The sequence below is a fragment of the Globicephala melas genome, chromosome 15, assembly GCF_963455315.2.
Source record: "Globicephala melas chromosome 15, mGloMel1.2, whole genome shotgun sequence".
NCBI classification, from domain to species: domain Eukaryota; kingdom Metazoa; phylum Chordata; class Mammalia; order Artiodactyla; family Delphinidae; genus Globicephala; species Globicephala melas.
This window is the reverse complement of record NC_083328.1, coordinates 27,308,728-27,334,184: the sequence shown is the minus strand read 5'-3', so window position 1 is coordinate 27,334,184 and position 25,457 is coordinate 27,308,728. Positions and strand designations below refer to the sequence as shown.

At 45.0% G+C, this 25,457-nt stretch overlaps 1 protein-coding gene across 3 annotated transcripts in view; it reads left to right on the top strand.

The window, feature by feature from the left end:
• SHISA9 (shisa family member 9) overlaps window positions 1-25,457 on the top strand; it is a 447,725-nt gene that overhangs the window by 32,063 nt on the left and 390,205 nt on the right. The window lies entirely within an intron of this gene.

Below are 25,457 nucleotides of genomic sequence, written 5' to 3'. Positions count from 1 at the left end.
ACACTAGATGTCTCCTATCCTCAAGGCCCCAGTTCTCCTCCTTAGAAGTAACCACTGTGATAAACTTATTGTCTGTTCTACCAAAGATATTTATTAACATTTATAAATACTTTTGCACCTTGTTTATTTCACTTACGAGTAGATGTTTTTGTCTGCTCAGGCTACCATAATAAAATACCATAGACTATGTTGCTTAAACAACAGAAACTTATTTTCTCTAGTTCTGGAGGCTGGGAAGTCCAAGATCAAGGTGCTGGTCAGTTCAGTTCCTAGTGAGAACTCTCACCCTGGCTTGCAGAAGGCTGCCTTCTCCCTGCATCCTCACCTCCTGGAGAGAGAGAGAGAGAGAGAGAGAGAGGTCTCTGGTGTCTCTAACTCTTTGTAAAAGGGCACCAGCCCTATTGGATTAGGGCCCCACCCTCTCATTTAACCTTTATCATCTCCAAATACAGTCACCTTGGGGGTTGGAGCTTTAACATATGCATTTGCGAGGGACACGAACATTCAGCCCATGACAGTGGATATATGCCTATTTAACAGCCTTACCCTCCTCCCAGGTGATTCTGATGTAGATGGTCCTGGGTCATATTTTGAGAAATACTGTCTAAGAGTCCTAATTATCCAGTAAACTAATATGTACTCTGGTGTAGGTGGTAGACACTCAATTAAAGGTTGACTCCGCCCAGATATCATATTTTAACGGTGTAATTCATATTTAACGGCCCTGATGGGAAGGCAGGCATTTTTGGTTGGATGAACCTCAGGAGCAAGGGATTTTCCTGCCCATTTGTGGTTCCATGGTGCCCACCTTCCTGGGTCTGAGGCAGAGTCTAGAGCATGGGCTCAGGGGTCCTTCAGATTCATGGGTTCTGTCTCTTCCTAACAGTGTGAGCTTGGGCAAAGCACATAACCTCTTCCTCCTCTCCTGGGAAATGGTGTTACTATCTGGTTCCTTGGATCACTGTGAAGATGAAATTAAATAATGCACATAAAACCCTTGGCACAGTTTCTAGGGTACTGAAAACAAACAAACAAACAGGCAAACAAGACAACCAAATCTTGTCGTCTTTATTGTTACAGTTATAATATTGTACTTTGCTGCAAACCTGCGTTTGTTTATGCTCCTTGAGTGAGGCACGTCGTTAGAATATGCCTCACCAAAGCATCACCTCTCGAAGACAAGTTTGGGGCACAGTGGCTTTTTTTTTTTCTGCTTGTAAGGTCAGAGAGCCTGGGACAATGTGTTACTTGGGCTGGAGCCATTTGAAATCCTCAGTGGAGTGACAGCCTGATGGTAACATGAGATCCCAACGGCCTAAATTAAAGGAGGTGAAGAGGGAAGCTCTCGGGGACAGCCCCTGACCTCTGCAGCTACCTTGGTGCAATCTTCCTTATGGCTGGAGGGCAGGAGGCTCCAATTCTTTTGAGCTTCCCTCTTTGGTAGGAGAGAGTGGAACCTTCAGAAGTTGGCATAAACGAGCTTATTTCTGAGAAGGAAAGGACAGAAACGGGCTGAGAATTAGTAGCGGCTAAAATGTCCAGGAACCAGTTCTAGGCAGGTTCACACGTGGAGAGAACCTACAGCAACGTGCATCCTCCGAGCACACTGCCTCCCTCCCAATCCCACAATCCCACAGAATCAAGTCGACCAAGCGTGTAAGGGTGACTCCCCTCAGCATCCGTAATAGAATCTGTAAAAAGCAGTTTACCAGCCCCATTATTGCACTGGCAGAGAGTGTCAATCAAAAGAGGACACCATCCTCCATATCTCAGTATTTCCTTTCCCATGATGCTTTGAGAAGCCAGTGCTAGGAAAAAGCGACGCTTTTCCTAAGGAGCTTGACTGTTCTCATTGCATTAATGAGAACGATGTAACTGACCAGCTTTCCCTTTTCATCTCATCTACTCAGAAGTACACAGCCAACTTCGAACTGGTGTCACCCTGCTCCCTGGTGTCATTTCCTGCTCCCTGGTTTCCATTTCACTCTCTTCTTGGCATAATCCCTGTAATATGTCACGACCTTTTAGGTTCAAGTGACAGAAACCTAATGCAAATAGAAAGAGGAATTTAGTGGTCCATGACCTTCAGGCATAGCTAGGATTCAACAAATGTTCTCAGGGCTCTATCTCCTCATCTCTAGATTTTGTGTGCCTCCTTCCTCTTAATTTTCAGACAGGCTTTTTCCCTGGGGTGGCAAGATGGCTTCCAGCAGCCCTAATCTGACGTTGTCCTTAACCTCCAGACCCTCAGAGAAGGAGAGAGCATACTTCTGTACAACTTCGGAAAAAAACTTGGAGCATCTGTGATTGGTCTCTGGCAGGTCACATGACCATCTCTTGACCAGTCATGTTGAACAAGGGTAATGGTGCTCTGATTGGTTAGTCTGGGATCATATGTTCATTGTTGGACATGGGTGGAGTCAATTCCATCCAAAACTCACAGACTGCGCAGGATCGTTATGGAGCAGTGAGTGTGAGTGTTTGTGTGTGTGTGTGTGTGTGTGTGTGTGTACACGTCGCATATTTCAGGGAGAGTTCTTCAGACAAGAGATTCCAAACAGACAACAACCATAACAAAAAATTCCACACACCCCTTATTCTAATTGATATTGTCGCTGGTTTTGAAGTATGATTGTTTATATTTTGCTTCGCTGCCTGAAACCCCTTGTGAAATGAGGCAGAATAAACAACTAAGATGTGTAAACTAATTGAATAGACACATCTATGCATCTCTCTTTACAAAAGGAGGGAGGGGTTGATGAGAGATAACAGTCAGCAAACTCAGACCCACGTTGAGCTATGGAACGTGATGGAGGTGAAACACTTGTTTCTGATTGCCCACCCGTGTATGGCCAAGACCTCCATGCTGTTATGCCTGTTACAAAACGACCCTGCGTCCGTTTGTAGATACTGATGAGGCGCCCATATAATGTAAATAGCATTTTACAAGTTCCTAACCCTAGCTTAGGGCTCAAATTTGAAATTCCTTTTTTTGTTTGTTTGTTTGTTATTCTGTCTTCTCCTTCCTTTACTACAGGGTTTCTCAGCCTTGACACTTTTGACGTCTTGGGCCAGGTAATTCTCTGTTGCTAGGGCCGTCCTATACATTGTAAGGTGTTCCGCAGCATCCTTGGCCTCTACGCACTAGATGCCAGTGCCCTCCAGTTGTGACAACCAAAAATGTCTCCAGATGTTGCCAAATGACTCCTGGTGGGAAATTGTCCTGGTTGAAAATCACTGCTCTATTCGAGTGTGGCTTCTGAGAGACGAGGGACCTTGTATGACTCGGTTCCTGTTTAATTCCTCTACCTAGCACGTTGTCTGGAACTCAGTAGATGCTCAAGAAATCTTGTTTTCCCAATAACTCTTTGTTGACTAAATGAACTTGGCCCACTTTGAACTTATTTCTAGGTACTCTTGGCCTCCAAGTAGCCACATTTCTTCTTGTTAGAACTAAAATAATTTGTGTAAAGTTTCACCTTCTTTCAGGTATATGACAAGCAGTCAAGGAACGTTTGCTCCTGGCATTACTATTATTACGATTATTTCCTTCCTGGAATAGTGCTAAGCCCAAAGCCATGTGCTTATTTTGTCCTAAAAATCATTGCTGTTTCTTGAACCGCAGGGAGGAACGGGATGGAAATGAGAGGGAGAGAGCAGAACAGGCATAGAGGGTGCAATCGAAGGACTTTTAGGGGTAGTTCTCTGTGAGATGACCTTGCCATGTGCTTCTCTTATAGCCAGAGCTCTAGCTAGAAAGCTGCTGTGGAACTTAAACATTTTCTTATGCAGGAATAGGAAGTCCTCACCCTCCACACTTCAGTATGGGTGTTTGGAAAGGTGAAGGAACGTTTTCAGTGTCACGGTGCCTGGGGAGCTGTCTTGGCTTGATTTTCCCCAGAAGCCGACCTTGAGACAAGATTTGAGGGCAAGTTATGTTATGGGAGGTAAAACCCAGAAAACGCTGTTAGGTGAGTGTAAGCAGTAAAAGGTATATTTTCCGCCCAGTTATCACCTGGGCAACTGGGAGACCATGTGTGTTTTCCAGCCAGAGCAAAAGTTGTCAGAGAGTCAGAGGTGTTTGCAGCCGGCAGCGCCGGGTGGAGAGGTGCATGCCCAACGGATATTGGCAGGGCCCTGCCACGGGAGGCACATTTGGTAGACAGGGGCAGTGGTGCTTAACATCCTACAGCACACAGGGCACACACTCACCAGGAAGAATTAGCCTACCCTGAGTGTCAATAGACACCCCTTTGAGAAACATGAAACACAAGAATGGATATTTCATTTCTCCTTTGGACTCCTAGAAGAGAGAACACTTTCTGTTTTATTTTTATTTATAAAAACAATGACTTATTTACCTAGTTATAAACGGAACAGATGCTCTTTGTAGCAAATGTGAAAAGTGCAAGAAAAAAATCCCTGAAGGGCTTCCCTGGTGGCGCAGTGGTTGAGAGTCCGCCTGCCGATGCAGGGGACACGGGTTCGTGCCCCGGTCCCAGGAAGATCCCACATGCCGCGGAGCAGCTGGGCCCGTGAGCCATGGCCGCTGAGCCTGCACGTCCGGAGCCTATGCTCCGCAACGGGAGAGGCCACGGCAGTGAGAGATCCGCGTGCCGCAAAGAAAAAAAAAAAAATCCCTGAAAAACACGCAATTTGGTGCATTTCCTTTTTATTCTGTCTATAGGCAGTGTAAGTAGTGGTTAGAAAAATTGAGTTGAAAGTTGAATAGTCCTGGCATCAAATCAAGCTCCACCACTTACTAGCTAGGTGGCCATGAAAAATTTACTTAACATTTCGGAGCCTTAGTTTCCCCAGCTGAAAAGTGGGAATAATAATATCTTATTGGGTTGTTTTGAGAATTAAATGAGATAATGTATTTGCTTATAGTAAGCACTCATTACATGTGGTGTATGCGAGTATCTCCTTTTAAAAATGAGAATAATATTATTAGTGTGTCCGTGTGAATTACAGTTCTTTATACAGTCTTTTCATGTGTCCTGTTCTGTTTTGTTGGTGTGTTTTATTTAGAATTACACTCAGCCCCTCCGAAGCCATGGGATTTGCATCCTCAGATTCAACCAACCTAAGAATACAGTATTTTTTATCTTGTTGGTTGATGTGAAACTGGCAGATATGGAGGGCTGACTGTAAGGGACCTGAGCATCCTTGGATCTTCAGGGGTTCCTGGAGCCAATACTAAGGGCTGTCTGTATTTCAATGGTGTGTTCTTATGGACCTAAAACTTTTCATAAGCATTCTGTTTTTTTTTTTTTTTTTTCGGCTGCGCCATATGGCATGCGGGACCTTAGTTCCCCGATCAGGGATTGAACCTGGGCCCCGTGCAGTGGAAGCACAGAGTCCTAACCACTGGACTGTCAGTGAATTCCTTCATAAATGTTCTTTTAAACCATTGTGTAGTATTCCATTGAGTGCTATATTAGTAATTTAAAGCTGCATAACAAATTACCCCATTAGTGGCTTGAAAGAACAATAAACTTTATTATCTCACACCGTTTCTTTGGATCAGGAATTTGGGAGCCGCTTAGTCTGGTGTTTCTGGCGTAGGTCTGTCGTAAGGTTGCGGTCAAGATGTTGGCTGGGACTGCCATCATCTGAAGGTTTGATTGGTCAGGAGGATCCACTTTCCAGATGGCACGGTCTTGGTGATAGTGTGAATTCCAGGGCATGAGGATCAATGGAGGCTGTCTTGGAGGCTGGCTGCTACACTTGCCTGGCAAGTTTTTGGGGACTCACTAAATATCTGTTGAATAAATAAATGAGTAGACATCATGCAATGCTCCTCCTATTGCAGGGTATTCAGATTGTTTCTGGGGGCAAGAATCTTTGGTCCGTAGGAAGGGGTCTGAGTCAGGGACTAGAACTGCGTTGAATCTCATGACAAAACTTGATTTTCTTATCTTAAAGTTTTTTGTCCCATTAAAAGCGAAAATCTGAGAGGGGGCTTGAGGCACAAATGTACATAGCAAGGTGCTGGAAAAAGGATCAAATCAAGTAAAAGGAATGCCTTCTGTGTGGATACCAGTCTGGTAATAATAGGACCCGATAATAAAATGAAATATTTTGAGAGCATCTGCTGGTTGCTGGGCATTTAGACCTTTGTGTTAGTAACCATAGCAACTCTTCAAGGTAGACATACTTGCTCTCTTCTGTAAAATGAGTGACCTGGGCAGTCCCTGAGCCTAGGAGTCCTTTTAGTGGTGCTGTGAGGATGCTGACATAACTAGCAAGAAGGGTTTAGCATAGTGCCTGCCACACAGTGTACTGCCCAAGATGTGGTACCTGCTGTCACCACTATTACTGCTATTTTTTTTTGGCTGCATTGGGTCTTCATTGCTGTGTGCAGCCTTTCTCTAGTTGCGGCGAGTGGGGGCTATTCTTTGTTGTGTTGCACGGGGTTCTTATTGCGGTGGCTTCTCGTTGTGGAGCACGGGCTCTAGGTGCATGGGCTTCACTAGTTGTGGCATGTGGGCTCAGTAGTTGTGGCACACGGGCTTAGTTGCTCCGCGGCATGTGGGATCTTCCCAGACCAGGGCTCGAACCCGTGTCCCCTGCATTGGCAGGCGGATTCTTAACCACTGCACCACCAGGGAAGCCCCTATTACTGCTATTGTTACTGTTATTCTTATTTTCATTAAGTCACAAACCGAGTCAGTGACAGAACCAGAATTTTAACCCAGGCCTGTTAAAATAAAAAGCCTGTGTTCTTTGTCCTATACCACTGCGCTGAAGACACATCCTCTATTTCACTCCCCATCCTCCAAGAATTTCATAGTCGTATTGGGAAAGGTACAACTGGGAAGCATAATACAGCCAAGAGAAAAAGACGATACCAGTAGGGAGGTAGGATGGGTTTTAATGTCTTATCTCAGGTTGGGTTTCCTAGAAGCAAAGCCTGAGACAGGGATTTGGGAACATTTAATTTACTGAGGGAGGCTCTTAGGGGAAGGAGGGTTAGGAAGCAGGATGGAGCAGAGGAACAAAGCTAAGCAAGTGTTGGTCTTAATTGGAGACTGACTTCAGCCTGATCCCAGAGGGAACTCTGGAGCATGAATTGTACCACAAAGTTGGTCCTGCCTTAAGGTCAGTGGCTGGCCTTTTGTACTTTCCCATCAGTCACCCATTCACTGGCTCTGGCTGCCCCCTGGATGGATGTAGGTGCAAAGTAACTTTCTAGGAGAGAAAGCCCTGCTGGCTGAGGTGGAGAGGGGGTCAGCTATGAGCCATCAGCAGCTGGTAAAGGGGATCTGAGCAGGACACTGAGAATGGCCACTACAGGTCTCTGGGGCAGGAGTCAGCAAACTACAGCCCACGGTCCAAATCCTGCTTGCTGCTGATTTTGTAAATAAAGTTTTATTAGGACGCAGCTACACTCATTTGTTCGTGTATTGTCTATAGCTGTTTGTGCTATAAGGGCAGAGTTGAGTAGTTGTGATGGAGACCATATGACTTTCAAAGCTAAAATATTTCCTATTCCCAGCAACCAGTCCAGGGGTTCAGAGAAGAGAGAGGAGTTCACAGTAATCTGGAGTGGCCCCATGGTGGAGGTCCCTTTTCTCTGGACTTGGGTTAGTGGCGAGGAAGCCAGAAGAAGTTTGAGGATAAGCAGGTTAATGTGGGCACAGGGAAAGTAGATACACCCAGAAAAAGATGGAAGGCTGTGACAAGGGAGCGTGATATGGTAAAGAAACTTCTCTCCAAAGACCACGTGGATATCTGGGACAGTAGCTTGTTTAAGGGAAGAAATCCACTTAAGGCTCATTTCCAGGGAAGAATTCCATTTAGAAACCCTTAATCAGAGGAGTGCGTGGTCTGGGGTGTGCTAAACCCAATGCATTCCGATGTAATTATTTGGAGCAGCTATAAACAAGTCTGGTCACTTCAGATAAAGATGTAAAACACACACTTTGCCTTCATAGGAACAGCAAAAGGAGAAAAGGGTATCTCTGTCCTTGATATTGGTGAACGCTTAGCAGGAATTCATTCAGCACTGGCAGACATCATGTGCTCGCTAACAGGGACATCGGGACAGCAGCTCTTGAAACTCATGGACTATTTTTGTCAAAGGAGAATTCAGTTTTAAATATTCGATGCCTTTAGGATAACTCATCTATCACTGGGCCAATTAAAGTCTCATTAATCACATACAGGAGAAAGGGAAAGAACTCCCTGCCCCTTGAAGCTATTAGTGTATAGCTGTGAAATGGAGGCTGGGAAATGGAACTCAAGTGGCATAATTATGTAGAGATGGGAGCCAGAGTGATCCCCCTGCATAGGGACTGTTCCTTGACTCAAAAATTGCCAATCATGGGTTCTGCTGCAGAGCCTGGGGCAGCCTGGAGTGAGAGGATTTGGAAGATCATGATGGCGACCTGGGGATTACATTTAGGAAGCATGATGTAGGGTAAAGACCATGATGCTTGGGGCCAGACAACCTCCATTTATGGATCTATCATCTACTGAGAGCCTACTATGTGCCAGGCAACGTACTGAGCACTTTAAATGCAAACACTCATTTAACCCTCACAATGACCCCATGAGATACGTCATTATCCCCCTTTTACAGATGTGAAAATTGAGGTTTAGAGATGTTAACTGTTTTGTCCAAGGTCATAGAACTTCAGAGTGGTGGAGCTGGGATTTGAACCCTATTTCCAAACCAAACCAAGCTCTTTAAGTATTATGCTACACTATACTCAAGGCAAACTAAACCTCATCAAAAATGGACACTTTTCTCACCTTCGAAAAACTGGGGGGAAACACAGAATGGTAGGAAGTGTTACCGAACCAAACTTGGGTCTGTTTGCCCAATGTGGAGCGAAGCCAATCTACTGACACCAGGTTGTGGTGAAGGAAAGTAAAGCATTTATTGTAGGGTGTCAAGCAAAGAGCACCAGAGGTTGGTGCTCTGAAGACCCAAACTCCTCGATAGCTTTTAGGGAAGTGTTTTTAAAGGCAACATTAGGGACGAAGGTCATAGGGTACATGATCAGCTCGTGGACTTTTTCTGATTGTTTGGTGCCGAGGTAACAGCGTGATATTTTGGGGGAATCTCAATCATCAACACTCTAGTTTCATCCAGTTTGGGGTGTTCTGTCCGGTGGGGTCCTGGGTTTTGAAAAAGAGCTCAAGGACATGAGTCAGCCTGTTATCTACATCCTTTGAGGAGGAACTTGGGGTCCTGTGACTCTTTTTAATGGTTGCTTGCCTATTTTCTTTTTGTTTCTGTTTTTCTACTTCTCTAATTATTAGCTGCTTGAGTCAGCTCCTTGGAACTGGGGAATGGCCTAGGAGCCTGAGGCTTTTTTTTACAAACAAGAAGTGGAAGACACAGGAGGTCTGATACTGGTGAGTTCCTGCAGGATCCTGTTTTGTTTTAGAATAAACAGCCACTAATAAAAATAAACAGCCATTCATTCTGACTGCCCAAAGTAAGGTATTGACAACATTGTGGTGTATATCCTTTCAGGCTTTTAAAAAATGTCCATATTTTAAAAACACATATATACATATAGTACATTTTGGTTTTGTTTTTCCAAATCAACATTATACCGTAAGTGTTTAAATGTTATCACATACCTTCACAAGTATAAATCTAAATAACTCCATAATATGTTGTTGTACGGCTGCATATACCTGTCTTTGTAAGTTTCCTTATCTTTGAAGTGTGGCTAGTATTTCCTACCTCACAGCTTTGTGGTGAGATGAGATAACAGTTATTAAGTGTCTGACACATGAGAGGTACTCAGTAAATATTTGCATTCTTTTCTCCCGCATTTGGACAGGTTTCCTAGCATCAGAGCCCGAGATGGGGATTCTTGCACAGGTCACTTTTTTTGAGGGGATGCTCTCAGGAAAGATCTGGAAGGGAGTGACGGTGGCAGGAGGGGGCAGGAGGGCAAGGAAGGAGCACATCTGCTTTGGAGCCCGGCTACATCCTGATCCACGGAGAGCTCTGGAGCACAATTAGCACCACAGGTCGGTCCCACCTTGAGGCTGTGGGGTTGACCTTTTACGTCTCCACGTTAGTGGTTATTGGCTGTGGTGTTGTGTAGAAAAACCTACTCTTCCTCCTGTGTGGGTCTCCTTTACAACCACACTCACACCACTTCTCACGCGAGATGTGTGGGGTTATTTTTCCCACACCAAACGATTCTCTGTGACACCAGATGGTCGTCCTACAGTTCAATTCAATTCTGACACTAACGGGAGGAAGTGCAGATCACACCCATTTCTGATGCCAATTTCAAGTCCCAGGGTGTCACCTGTACTTCGGACTGACCGGTTATAAATCAGGCTTCCCATGACCCGCTGCTTGTGTTCAACAATTTGCTGGAGTGACTTAAAGGACTCAGGGAAACACTTCCTTACATTTACCAGTTTACTATAAAAGGATATGATGAGATACAGATGAACATCTAGATGGAAAAGATACATGGGGCAAAGTACAGGGCGAGGGGTATGGAGCTTCCAGCTCCTCCGTGTGTTCAGCAACCTGGAAGCTCTCTGAACCCCATACCATTGGGAGTTTTATGGAGGCTTCGTCACATAAGCATGGTGGATCCTTAAGTCAGCTTTCAGCCCCTTCCCTCTCCTGGAGGATGGGGAATGGGGCTGAAACTTCCAAGCTTCTAATCATGGTTTGGCCTTTCTGGGGACCAGCCCCCATCCAGGAGCCCATCAAACATTGCCTCATTAGAACAGAAGACTTTCCTCTCACCAGGGAAGTTCCAAAGGATTTAGGAACTCTGTGTCAGGACCTGGGGTCACAGACCAAATATTAGAACAGAAGATGCTCCTGTACCTCTATGTTCACAGCAGCACTAGTTACACTAGCCAAGACCTAGAAGCGACCCAAATATCCATTGACAGATAAGTGGATAAAGAAGATGTGGTACATATGTACAATGAAATACTACTCAGCCACATGAAAAAGAATGAAATAATGCCATTTGCAGCAACGTGGATGGACCTAGAGATGTCATACTGAGTGAGGTCAGACAGAGAAAGACAAATACATATGATATCATTTATATGCAGAATCTAAAATGTGACACAAATGAACCTATCTACAAAACAGAAACAGACTCACAGACATAGAGAACAGACTGGTGGTTGTCAAGGGGCAGGGGGGTGGGGGAGGGATGGATTAAGAGTTTCGGATTAGCAGATGCAGACTGTGATATATAGAATGGATCAACGACAAGGTTGAATATAAATATATTTTATATATAAATATATAAAATATAAAGAATATAAAAAAGAAAAAAACCCCAGATGCTCCTAGTGCTCTTATCACTTAGGAAATTACAAGGGTTTCAGGAACTCAGTGCCAGGAACCAGGGGCAGAGACCAGTATATGTATTTTCTGTTATTTCACAGGTGTAAAACTTTGGAGTAAAACTTCTCCTAGTCAACCGAAGGAGACTTTCTTGAGTAGTCCTTTCCAATGTGGTAGCCCCTAGCCATATGCAGCTATTAAGCACTTCAAATGTGGCTAGTCTTAACTGTGATGTGTTGTAAGTATGAAATACGCATCAGATTTTGAAGACTTAGTACGCAGAAACAGATGTCTACGTTATTAATAATTGTAAAATTGATGATATGTTGAAATAACATTTTTAATATACCGGGTTAAATAAAAATATGTTATTAAAATTAACTTCATTTATTTTTTTAAATTTATTTTTTAATGTGACCTTTAGAAAATTTGAAATTACATATGCGGCTCACATTGTTTCTTTAAAAAATTTTTTTTATTGCATTTGGATTATATTTATTTAAATTTATTTTATTGAAGTATAGTGGATTTACAATGTTGTGCTAATTAATTATTTTATTAAAGGTGTTTATTTATTTTTATTTTATCTTGGCTGCACTGGGTCTTCGTTGCAGTGTGTGGGCTCTTTGTTGCGGTGCGTGGGCTTCGCTAGTTGTGGCGCATGGGCTCCAGAGTGTGCGGGCTCAGTAGTTGCTGTGCGCAGGCTCTCTGATTGTGGCACACAGACTCAGTAGTTGTGGCGTGTGGGCTTCTCTCTAGTTGCAGCATGTGGGCTCTTTGTTGCGGTGCGCAGGGTTCTCTAGTTGTGGTGCATGGGCTCCAGAGCTCGCAGGCTTAGTAGTTGCGGTGCATGGACTTCGTTGCCCCACGGCATGTGGGATCTTAGTTCCCGACCGGGGATCGAACCTGCGTCGCCTGCATTGGAAGGCGGATTCTTAACCACTGCGCCACCAGGAAGTCCTGTAGTGTTGTGTTCATTTGTGCTGTACATCAAAGTGATTCAGTTATACATATATATACATTCTTTTTCATATTCTTTTCCGTCATAGTTTATCACAGGATATTGAATATGGTTCCCTGTGCTATACAGTAGGACCTTGTTTATTGATTCTATGTATAATAGTTTGCAACTGCTTCACATTATATTTCTATTGGACAATGTTGCTGTGGAGTAGGGGTTGGCAGACTTTTTCTGTAAAAGACCAGAGAGTAAATATTTTAGGCTTTGTGGGCCACACAATCTCCATTGCAACTACTCAGCTCTGCGCTTGTAGGGGAGGCAATCGTAGACAAAACAGAAATGATGAATGGGCATGGCTGTGTCCCAATAAAAAGTTATTGATAAAAACAAGTGGTGGACTGGTCTTGGCCCGTGGGCTATAGTTTTCTGATCCCTGCTCTAGAGAAAAAAATCAGCTGTGAACTGTTAGCAGTCAGTGCTCATACCAGCTTGGGATGGTGGTGGTGGAGGGGTGTATCAGTCTATACGCCTATTTTTCTCCTGGTTAGGAAATAATTCTTTTTCCAAATGATTTTCCCCAGGCTTTACTACTGACCTCTAGGTACTTCGTCTCTAAAGGAGGAAGCTTTGGGGGGAAACTTTATTTCAGGGGGCTTGGACTGTGAGGCTAAAGATGGAGAAATATACAGAAGGAAGGAAAACAAGACCAAACATTTATTTCCTACTCAGAATAGGAGGAGAGGAACATATACATGTCAATATAACATTTGAAGATGCTACTTGGTATTCTGAAGGTCTGTACAACTGGTCTACCCTGGTAGGTGAAGGCAGTGTCATTGAGGATTTAAGTAATTTTTTTAAATGACAAATCTCCCTGCCCCCCAGCTTTTGCCAACACAGACATAAACATGAAATTTTCCGATAGAGTCCAATTAACATAGAATGCCTTAGGCCAGGAAATAATCAATACAGAATTCTGGGGAAATGACAGCTCTGCAACTCATGCTTTCCCAAGGTGGAATTGCTCAATTAAAATGACTCTTTGGCCTCCAGAGAACTTCCTGTGGCCTCTTTAGGCTGGACTCAAATGTCCCCACTGGTTCTGTGCATTTCCTCGGGCAGCCCCGTGGCCCTGCCCCTCCTTGTGAACGCTGAGAATCTTCTAAAGCCCCCTTCAGCTGGTTTGCAGTTGACTCTTCCCAATTGTTTTTACCCATTGACGTATTGGGGTGGTCTCCCCAGTCTTCAGTCTCCTCTAATCAGAATCCTATTCCTTCAAGGCAGGATTGAAATCTTCCTCCTTTCTGTCCTGTTTTCCTTTGGCAAATGTTTACTGAACATCTGTTGTTTGCCAAGCCTGTTTTAGGCACCGTGTACTGTCAGGCTTAGTATCCTAGTGGGGAAGGCTAATAATCAATTTTTATTTTTATTTATTTATTTTTGTTGTTGTTTTCTTCATGGAAAGGCTTTTTTTCTTAACTATAGCAGTGTGTACATGTCAATCCCAAACTCACTTCTCCTTTGGTAACCATAAATTCTTTCTCTAAGTCTGTGAGTCTGTTTCTGTTTTGTAAATAAGTTCATTTGTATCATTTTTTTTTAGATTCCGCATATAAGCAGTATCACGTGGTATTTGTCTTTCTCTGTCTGACTTACTTTGCTTAGTATGATAATCTCCAGGTCCATCCATGTTGCTGCAAATGGCATGATTGCATTCTTGTTTTTATGGCTGAGTAGTATTCCACTGTATATATGTACCACATCTTCTTTACCCATTCACCTGCTGATGGACATTTAGGTTGCTTCCATGTCTTGGCTATTGTAAACAGTGCTGCAATGAACAGAGGGGTGCATGTATCCTTTCGAACCGTGTTTTTCTCCAGATATATGCCCAGGTGTGGGATTGCGGGATCATATGGTAGCTCTATTTTTAGTTTTTTAACGAACCTCCATACTGTTCTCCATAGTGGCTGCACCAGTTTACATTCCCACCAGCAGTGTAGGAGGGTTATCAATTTTTAAATAAATACGTAAATAATACAACTTTGCCAAGTGATAAGGTTTGTGAAAAAAGTTAAAAAGGGCGAAAGAATGGAGAGTGATGGTGTGCGTGGGGTATGTCAGATAGGGTGGGCAGGAGAGGTATTTTTGAGAAGGTGGCATTTGAAAGAAGGCCAAAAAATTAGAGTTAAAACAGCCAGTGCTTATATGGTGCCCACTCTGTGCTAGGCACAGTTTGGAGTGCTTCTCAGACATTGACTGATTAATCTTCATGACAGTGCAATGAGGTAGAACTACAACGAGCCCCACTTGATAGATGAGAACCTGACGTATAGAAAGATGACGTCATTGGCCCAAGGATGCCAAGTTCATCAGTGCTTAGATGGGGTTTGAACCCAGGCCCCTGGCTCCAAGTGCTCTTAGCCATCAGGAGGCATTAGGACATTGATTTATTGAATATTTGATTCACTGATTTCTTCTCACCTCTCACTCTTAGAGGACCAATATGCGCCAAGTAGACATAAGTAAGGCCTATTCCTCTCTTATTGTCTCAGGGTAGAGACGGCCTCGGGGCTCAGGCTTGCTGAGAACTGTTATTGCAGTGATAAGCACGTGATCTGGTCTCAGCCTGGGGTAGTGGAGGGATGATCACGGAAGACCGTTCAGAAGAAGTGACAAGATGAATTGAGACTTGAAGGATGAATTTTTAGGAAGGCAACATTGGACTGGAAATGTAGAGAGTGGGAAAACAGGCATCGGGAAGGACATGGCAGGCAGAGGGAACAGACTGTGCAGAGGCGCAGAGTCAGGGCATGCTGAGGGAGGTAAAAGTCCTTAAAGACAGCATAGCGTCCACCTGGGCAAATAACAGCTCTTGAGACAGGAAATGTGGGCAGAGTTGGGATTGCTTAAGGAACCTGGGTTTTATCCTGAGGGCAATGGGGAGCCATTGAATGATTCTAAGTAAGGGGTGAGGTGGATGGATTTGTGTTGTTAGAACTGGTAGCACAGGTAGCAGTGTGTGTGTGCAGCGTGGTTTGATGGGGGACGTGTTACCCACTTGGTTCTTTTTTGATACCTTCCCATCAGCCCAGAGGAAACAGAATTTTCTCCTTAATTATTATTTTTGTTAATGAATAATAATAGTAGCTAATTCTTATTGGGCACATACTAGGGGCTGAGTAGATTCTATGCTGAGTACTTCACATTTTTTTTTTTTTTTTTACCTTAGGTAATTCTTAAAAAACACTTTATGTAACAGATATCACTGAGTCTGTTTTACAGATGAAGAAACCAAGGGTCATAGAGGTTGAATGGTGGATCTCAAATGACACAGACATTCATTGGTGAAGCAGGAATGACAGCCCAGAGATTATAATTCCAGAGGCCATAGTATAAAGCACAGTGCTTTCATCAACTCATTTTGTCAACTGCACTTTCCTTATTTTCATACCCAGAGGGCAGGGGATGAATGAAGACACGTATTGAGTGCCTTCTATGCACTAGATGAAGGTGGACAGCTCTGCGCACTTTATTTATTTATTTATGGCTGCGTTGGGTCTTTGTTGCTACGCGCTGACTTTCTCTAGTTGTGGCGAGTGGGGGCTACTGGTTGTTGTGGTGTGTGGGCTTCTCATTGCAGTGGCTTCTCCTGTTGCGGAGCATGGGCTCTAGGTGCACCGGCTTTAGTAGTTGCAGCATGTGGGCCCTAGAGCCTGTGGGCTTCAGTAGTTGCAGCGCATGGGCTCAGTAGTTGTAGTGCACGGGCTTAGTTGCTCTGTGGCATGTGGGATCTTCCCAGACCAGGGATCGAACCCGTGTCCCCTGCCTTGGCAGGCAGATTCTTAACCACTGCGCCACCAGGGAAGTCCTACGCATATTACTGATGCTATTTCCTTACAATAGCCTGATGCAGTGTATCCCCTTTTAACAGATGAGAAAACTGAATCCAGGAGGTGTGGGTTGCTGGCTTTTTTCCCTGCCTGGTGTTTCCACTGGTTTCTCCCTGAGGGCTTCGTAAGCTGCCTCCTCACTCTCCTGCATCTTTAACTACGTCTCCTTCCTGTGGGATTGCCCACACTCTCCCCAGCAAGCACTAGCCAATGGCCACATTAGAAGTGGTTCACTTAGTGTCGTTGCTTCCTGGTTTCCTTGCCAGGTGACACCTTCCATCAGCAGCCTTCTCTCCAGTGCTCATCACACCTATGAGAATAACCAGCCCCTTCACGCTCTGGGCTGATGTGTGTCTCTGAGTGTCTGTTCCCACTGGGGTGCTGGGAAGGGGAGCAGGGATTGCATTCCCAGAGACTAATTCCTGGATCCCAAAGACCCTGAGTTCACTTTTCCTCATGATGGCATGACTGATTTATTATAGACACACAAAAAATGTATATTTCTGTATTGCTTCTTCTTCCTAAAGTTATATTCATCATCAAACATTTAGAATGTTTCAATAAGCAAAAAGGAGGAATCAAAAGAAACCTTTAATCTTACCTCCTAGTGATAAACACTGCTAATATAATGGAGAGTATTTATCTGGTCTGTGTGTTTCTCTGTCTCTCTCTCTCCTTCTTATTACAAAATAAAATCATACTATACATGCTGTTTCGTAATTGGTCATTTCCCTTTCACAAGTCAGCAGAGGCACCTTGATGTTCTTCTCTAATGATGGTTTTCAAATTTGTTTTAGCAGCTTTTGAACCCTTTCTGCAAGCACCATCATTGGAAATGAAATTTATTAGACAGATTGCCTTAATCAGCTTGGGCTGCTATAATGAAAACCATAGACTGGGTGGCTTAAACACCAGATATTTATTTCTCACAGTTCTGGAGCCTGAGAAGTCCAAAATCAAGGTGCCCACCTGTTTGGTTCCTGAGACAGCTGCTTCCTGATTTGCAGATGGCCACCTTCTTTCTGTGTCCTCACATGGCAAGGACAGAGAGAACCCTGGTGTCTCTCCTCTTCATATAGGGGCATTAACCCACCATGGGGTCTCCACTCTTCATAACTCCATCTAAACCTAATCACCTCCCAAAGCCCCGCCTCCTACTATTATCACATTGGGGGTTAGGGCTTCAATAAATAAAGTTAGGGGGGCACGAACATCCAGTCCATAACAAATGAAAGCAGAGCTTCTTTGATTGAAGCATAAGTACAGGAATGGAAATTCTGCCTAGTTGCTTTGGTTTTTTTGCTCAGATTGGCTCCTGAATCAAATTCGTGGATCTAGTTTTTCAAGGAGCAGTGTTTGCAAAACAATTTCGTCATCTGGCATTATTTTAAATGGTTGTATTGTATTTCATCATATGGATGTATCTGGCTCCCTGTTGTTGGACATCTAGCTTGCTTTCCGCTTTGCATTATGAACAAAATTATGATGGGCATCTTTGTATTTCCAATCTCGTGTGTACCCATGATCGTTTCCCTCAGACTGTCTTAGAAGTAAAAATGTCTTTTGATTGCTGGCTTGTGGAAATTTCCCTCTGAAGCCCTAACCTTTGTTTGGCAGGCCAGGGGTGTGGACCTTTGTTCAGAGTGTGTATGTGCTAGACATAATATGTCTTCATAACAGATGGTTGGTGTTGGCCTGCTGAGTCATGCTCTGTTGTCAGGACAGCAACAGACTTTCCCCTGGGTCTGGGCAGGCAAGACTGCCGAGGATGCTATCTTATATTTGCAACAGCCTTTTACGGTTTTCAAAGCCCTTTTCATCTGTTGTGCCACAGTCACTCCAGGAAGTAAATGGAGAAGAGACAAATATATCTTTAAAAAATTTAAAGCATACTGAGGTTCCAAGAGGTTAAGTGACTTCCTAAGATTATGCATCTAGTAAGTGGTGGCACTCTGTATTAGTCAGCTATTACTGCAGTAATGCTGCGTAACAAATAACTCTCTTCCCTCCAAAAAAAATCTCAGGACCTTACATGAACAGTTATTTTTTTCATTCTCCCGTGACAGTTGGGTCTGAGGGTTGGCTGCGATTTGGCTGATCTCAGGTGAGCCGTTGTAGCTGGGCATAGGGGACAAAGGGAATAGTGACAACAGATAATGTTATAGAGGAAGACTTGACCATGACCTTAAAGACCAGGGTGGGGGGTCTGAATCTTATATTTACTGCAATGGGAAGCTATTGAAGGATTTTATGTAGGAGAGTGATGTGATCCGATTTATGTTTTGAAAGATTATTTGGACTTGTTTGTTCAATGTTAGATTTTCTTTCTTTTTTTTTTGTGGTACGCGGGCCTCTCACTGTTGTGGCCTCTCCCGTTGTGGAGCACAGGCTCTGGATGCGCGGGCTCAGTGGTCATGGCTCACGGGCCTAGCCGCTCCGCGGCATGTGGGATCTTCCTGGACCAGGGCACGAACCCGTGTCCCCTGCATTGGCAGGCGGACTCTCAACCACTGCGCCACCAGGGAAGCCCTCAGTGTTAGATTTTCAGTGCTGCGTTCGTAACAGATGCTCCATAAATATTTTATTGGATTAATAATGAATCTGGTTCCCAGGGAAAGCAACACAGTGCAAGACCTGAGGAACTGGGTACAGTCCCACTCTGTGCAGGGAGTTGGTAAGCTGGTTGGCTTCTCTGGGGAAGATCTATTCATTAGTCAGTTTGTTCATTTATTCATTCATTTCAGTAATTCGGAGAACATTTGCAGGGTGCGTCTTCTGGGGTGTCCACACCAGCAGGGGGAAGGCTGTGACTTTGCAAACACTCTAGAGATCTCAGATGAAATGATGGCCCCATCCTTCTTTTCTTCTGAGGAGGAGAATCTCAGGGCAGCTGGTGAATAAAAGGGGCTCAGACTTTTGAGAGACAAGGTCCTCTCTTGGGGTCGAATAACCAGGGCAGAGGGAGACAATCATTGTTAGGGCTGGAGCATCCTTTATTCATCAATTCATTCAGCTTCTTGTGTGGAAGAGGAAACCAAGGCCCTTGGAGAAGGCGAGGGGGACTGATTGCTCAGGATGACCCAGCAAGTTAGCTCACAGCCCCGGAGACCCTAAACCCCTAGCTACTGCTCCTGGGGCTCTTTGCTTCATGCTGCCCTGAACACTCACTTTTAAATGAACAGTTTAGACACTCTGTATACGAGTTCGGGGGAAGAAAATAATGGTGTTCATTTTGAATTATGATGCTTTTTTGATTAAAAACCAACCCCAGAAAGATGGTTTACATTTAGAGTGAAATGGTAAAGTGCAAAGGTTTAGGATAGGAATTAGGATTTCTAATTATACAGCACTTGGACTACATGTTTATAGAATCTTTGAAGAAATGCTTTATAAATAGGTCAAAACAGGCCACACAGTCCTCATGTGTTTATTTGCTGGGTGTTCTCATTTGGCACTGGGCCCCGATCTTATGTAGCCTTGAACTCTAGTTGCATTTTCTTGTGTAAGTGAATCATCTCCAGCTAGACTGCAAACAGGCTGTTTTTTTTTTTTTTTTTTTCTGTTTATCCGTTAGCGTAGTGCCAGGTACAGGGAGTTAGCTTAATAAATCCATTTCATCTCCCACCCCCTCCATCCCCTCCTTCCCCTCCCCTCCTCCCAACCTCCTTCCTCCATCTCTCCGTCCCTCCCTCTCTCTGTTTCTTCTCCCTCTTCCCTCCCAAGCCCTCCTAACTCCGGCTTCCTCCCTTCTCCCTCCCTCCCTTTTCCCTCCCTCCTTCCCTCTTTTTCTCACCACTTTCCCCCTTTCCTTCCACAATCATTTCTACTGTAAATCAGTGCCAAGCCCTTTACAGGCATTGGGGATTCAGTGATGAGTAAGATGAACAGGTTTCTTCTCTCACGGAGCTTTGAGTCTACCTGGGGAGACCTGACATTAAACAGCTAGAAGTGGGATCACTTATAAAATTACCTTTGGACCACGTGGAGTGAAGAATGGCAATGTGGAAGGATGGGGGGCCATTTGGTCAGGGGTCAGGGAACACTTTCCTGAGGAATGCTTGCTCGAGCTGAGACCTGGAGGATGAGTAGGAGAGAGCAGCCAAAGGAAGGGAGAGGGTGGGACTGCGATCAGGCCGAGGGAACTGCAGGGTTCCGGGAAAGCCTTGAGGTGGGGAGCGGCCTGGGTCTTTGGAGGAATGGACAGGAGACCTGCGTGGCCAGAGCCGAGAAAGTGGAGGGAGACGTGGAGAGGTCAGCACGTAGGTCAGGCAAGGTCTCAGGGGCTACCGGGGAGGTGTTGGCGTTTTTCTTGAGAGTAATGGAAATCCGTGGAAGGGGTTTTTAAGCAGAAGAAAAACACAGTTGGAATTCATTTCTGGAAGGTCACTTTAGGCCAGAAGGGTAGGCAGCTCCACCGATGGGGGTGAGGGAATCCCCCCAATGGCACACTCTGTATCCTGATAGAGAAGGTCCCCAGAATGATATGTTAAATGACAAAGAACAAGGTGCAGAACAATGTCAGAAAGAGAGGAGGATTGCCTATGTATTTGGATTTATGTGTATTTGATTAAGGAAACACTGGAAGGATGAAGAAAGAAGTACCCCAAGTGGCTGTATATTTATTGTGTGTGTGGGCAAGATGGATGGGGACAGGCATGGGAGCCACAGACTTCCCCACGTGTGCCTTTAAAAAATTTTTTTTTAAAGATTCATGTATAGTTGATTTACAATGTTGTGTTAGTTTCTGGTGTACAGCGAAGTGATTGTGTTATACGTAAATTGTTTTTATATTCTTTTCCATTATAATTTATTCAAGATATCGAATATACCTCCCTGTACCATACAGTAGGTCCTTGTTGTTTTTCTCTTTTATATATAGTAGTGTGTACCTACTAATCCCAAACTACTAATTTATCCCCCCCCCACTTCCCCTTTGGTAACCATAGTTTGTTTTCTACTTCTGTGAGTCTGTTTCTGTCTTGTAAATAAGTTCATTTGTGTCATATTTTAGATTCCACATATAAGTGATATCATATGGTATTTGTCTTTCTCTGTCTGATGTACTTCACTTAGTGTGATAATCTCTAGGTCCATCCATGTTGCTGCAAATGGCATATTTCATTATTTTTTGTGGCTGAGTAATATTCCATTGTGTATATATGTACCACATCTTCTTTATCCATTCAACTGTCGACAGACACTTAGGTTGCTTCCATGTCTTGGCTATTGTGAATAGTGCTGCAATGAACATTGGGGTGCATGTAGCTTTTTGAATTAGAGTTTTCTCTGGATAGATGCCCGGGAGTGGGATTGCAGGAGTAGAGTTGCATATGGCAACTCTAGTTTTAGTTTTTTAAGGAACCGCCACATTGTTTTCCATCGTGGCTGTACCAATTTACATTCCCACCAACAGGGTAGGAGGGCTCCCCTCTCTCCACACCCTCTCCAGCATTTGTAGCATGTGTGCCTTTTTATACTGCTTTGACTTTTGAGCCATATTATTAAATGATTATTAAAAAACTGAATAAAAATGAGCTGAGCTGGGCTCTAACAGCAGTGGTTGTGCATTTGGAGGTGGGGTGAGGGGAATGGGATGTGAGCTATCGATCCGTGATGGGAAATTCTCAATCACTGTCACTCTCCTTTCAGGAGATTTTGTTTTCTGTATCTGATATTGATGCTTTAATCATTTATTGAATAAGCAGCCCCTTGATCTCATACTTGCTCCTCTAACCAGACTCTTTTGATAACAAGATTTCATCAGCATCTTACCTTTAACAATTGTTGCAGAGTTGCCCCAGCTGGAGGGTAATGGTATCTAAGTTGTACTGAGCATGTATATCATGCCAGACGCAAAGTACTCTACCTGGATTGTCGCATTTCATTTTCACAACCTCTCACCACGGTTTTGTGCACACGCAAACTGAGACATGGAAACGTGAGGCGATTTGTTCGGGGCCACCCTTGGAGGTCAGCCTGTGGAGGGTAAATGGAGCATTGATTAATTTGATGACTGTTTGCTGGGTGCCAGCTATGTGCTGGGCACTGGAGTAGGTGCTAGAAATATCCTGATGAATAAGAGGCAGAGTTTGCTCTCACAGATCACACTATCCAAAGGGTCTGACAGAACTTCCACGTGTAACTGTTAGGTAGTGTGACAGAGGCTTTCAGCTGGGTATGTGCAAGGCCCAAAGAAATGGGAGAAGGGAATCAAGGAAGGCTTCCTGGAAGAAGAGAAAATGCTTTAGTTATAAGTAACTCCTGTGTTATGTATAGGAGTTTGACAAGCACATGGAGCCTGCAGGGCATTTTGAGGGGAGGGCGTTCCAGGGAGAGGAAACAGCAAGCATGTGCAGAGGCCTGGAGGCGGGAAGTGGTGGACCATGAGGGTAGAAATATGAGTACTCTGGAATCTCCATGGGAGAGGAGCTGGGTGGGGGCCTTGATACCGTGGGTGGGGTTCATGCCATTTTCCTCCAGCCAACCCAGTTTTTTTTTCTTTTTTTTTTTGCGGTATGCGGGCCTCTCACTGTTGTGGCCTCTCCCGTTGCGGAGCACAGGCTCCGGACGTGCAGGCTCAGCGGCCATGGCTCACGGGCCTAGCCGCTCCGCGGCATGTGGGATCTTCCCAGACCAGGGCACGAACCCGTGTCCCCTGCGTCGGCAAGTGGACTCTCAACCACTGCGCCACCAGGGAAGCCCCCAGCCAACCACTTCTGAATTTATTTACGTATTTATTTATTTATTTATCTAGGGCTGTGTTGGGTCTTCGTTGCTGTGCGCAGGCTTTCTCTAATTGCAGCGAGCAGGGGCTACTCTTTGTTGTGGTGCGCAGGCTTCTCATGGCAGTGGCTTCTCTTGTTGCGGAGCACGGGCTCTAGGCGCGGGCTCAGTAGTTGTGGCTCTCGGGCTCCAGAGCTCAGGCTCAGTAGTTGTGGCACACGGGCTTAGTTGTTCTGCGGCATGTGGGATCTTCCTGGACCAGGGATCGAACCTGAGTCCCCTGCGTTGGCAGGTGGATTCTTAACCACTGTGCCGCTAGGGAAGTCCCAGCAACCGACTTCTGATATGTGCCTTTCCCTGCTAGCAGTATGTCCCTTTGCCTTTATGATATGTCTGTAATCAACTCCCAAGATTCATTCCTAGCTTAGCTAAGCAGTTGCTGTGTGTCTGTCTCCCAGCTGGGAGTTCAATGGCAAAAATGATGTGGTGGTGTCATGGATGAATCAGGCATGGAAATGGACAAATTAATTCAAAATGACATTTGATAAGTGGCATTATACTGTACAAGGAAGCCCAGAGAGGGGACATATAATTGGAGACAGGAGGTGGTCAGAGAGGGCTTCTTGGAGGAGGTGATCCTTGAGGTAAGTTTTAGTGGATGAGGAGGAGTAGTTGTGGGGGTGAGGATGAGCTGGTGTGGCCTCAGAGTAGAGGGAACGGCAGGGACAGAGGCCCAGAGGTATGACGCAATCAAGTGTGTATGTGGGGCCAGTGGAGAGGCTAGAAATAAAACTGAAGAGTTAATAGAGGCCCTGGGAACCAAGCTCAAAAGACCTAACAGGGTGTTTTCACGAGGGAGGAAGAAGGAGAAAGAAGGGGAAGAACGGTAACATCCTCATGTTCTAAAATGCTAATAAAACCAGAGCAACCTGTAAATCAGTCTGGAGCACATTGCACTAGAACTCTCCTCCGGGGAACAGCAAGTGAACTCAACAAGTGAGGTTTCGGCCGAGCCCTGCACGTGGAGTGGCTGGCTGTCAGATGTGATCACACGTACCTGCCAGAGCTGGCCTTTCTCTGCTAGGGAGTTACATCTTCCAACTTGGCTGAGACTGAGAACCCAGGGACCAGCACTTCAGGCCTGGTCAGAGTAATTAAAATGGGATCAGTGGTCCCCATGGCAATATTGACATCAGTGCTCCCAGCGTGGAGGCCTCTGGCCATGGCGAATTTGCTTCCTGAGGGCTGGCGCCTGGCCCGCCTTGCCCGCCCTGGCCAGGCTCATGCCCACCAAACAGAAAGGAAACACCCTCTGTTTCCCAGCCATCATGTGCCAGAGCTATGCTGTTGGCACTTCATGCACATGACCTTGGATTCTCAAGACAATAGCCCTAGTGGGCAGGAAGGGGAATCTGAAGCCCAGAGCGACTCAAGGACCTGCCCATGGACAGTGGGAGCCAAGGTCAGGATGCAACCGCACATGCTGGGGCCACTAGATTCAGGGTTTTCTGACCTCCCTCATCATTACTTTTCAGTCCCCCAGTTGTGAGAATGACGCTTGCCATGTTCACTTCTGTTATGGACTAAATGTTTCCATCCTTCCAAAATTCCTATGTTGAAGCCCTAACCCCAATGTGATGGTTTTAGGAAGTGGGGCTTTTGGGAGGTGATTAGGTTTAGATGCAGTCATGAGGGTGGAGCCCCCATGATGGGATTAGTGTCCTTAGAAGGAGAAGAAGAGACACCAGAGCTCTCCCTGCCATGTGAGGACACCCTGAGAAGGTGCAATCTGCAAGCCAGGAAGCCCTCATGGTGAACTGAATCACCCAGCACCTTAACCTTGGACTTCTCAGCCTCCAGAACTGTGAGAAGTAGATGTCTATTCTTTAAGCCACTCAGTCTGCGGTTTTGTTATGGCAGCCTGGGCTAAGACAGCCTTCCTCAACCACCCTTCCTTAAAGCACCCCAATTTCCATTTGGAGAATTATGTTCCCCTCATTAGCTGCATCTTGTTGCGACTGAACCATGGTGGTCATGTGACCACACTGGGCCAATCAGAGTTATTTTCTCCAGGCCTGGCCTTTGCACAGAGTCTCACAGTTCCAGCATATTCCGCCCACGGGGTCCTCGGGGAGACAGGGAGGGACCGTGGCTCCTGTCGCCTGATCCCAATCCTACTTCCGGTTCTCAGCCTTCCCATCCACTGTGTAAGCTGCTATTCAGGTCCATCCAATGACGTCCGTTTCTTCTTGAGTTCCCCACCATCATTTCTGTTGCTTGTAGTCAGAGGTTCCTGAAGACAGGCGTAGCCTGGTTCTCGGTACTCTCAGTGCCATTTGCCTTTGTTTTTGTTTTAAAACAGCTTTTTTATTGATGCATAATTTACATACCAATAAAATTACCCTTTTAAAGTGTGCAGTTCATTGCCTTTGGAGTGTTCACGGAGTTGTGTATCCATTACCACTGTCACATATTAGGACATTTTCGCTACCCTACAAAGAAATCCATACTCATGAGCACTTATCCCCTCAGCCCTGGAAATTACTAATTTACTTTCTACCCCATAGATTTGCCTATT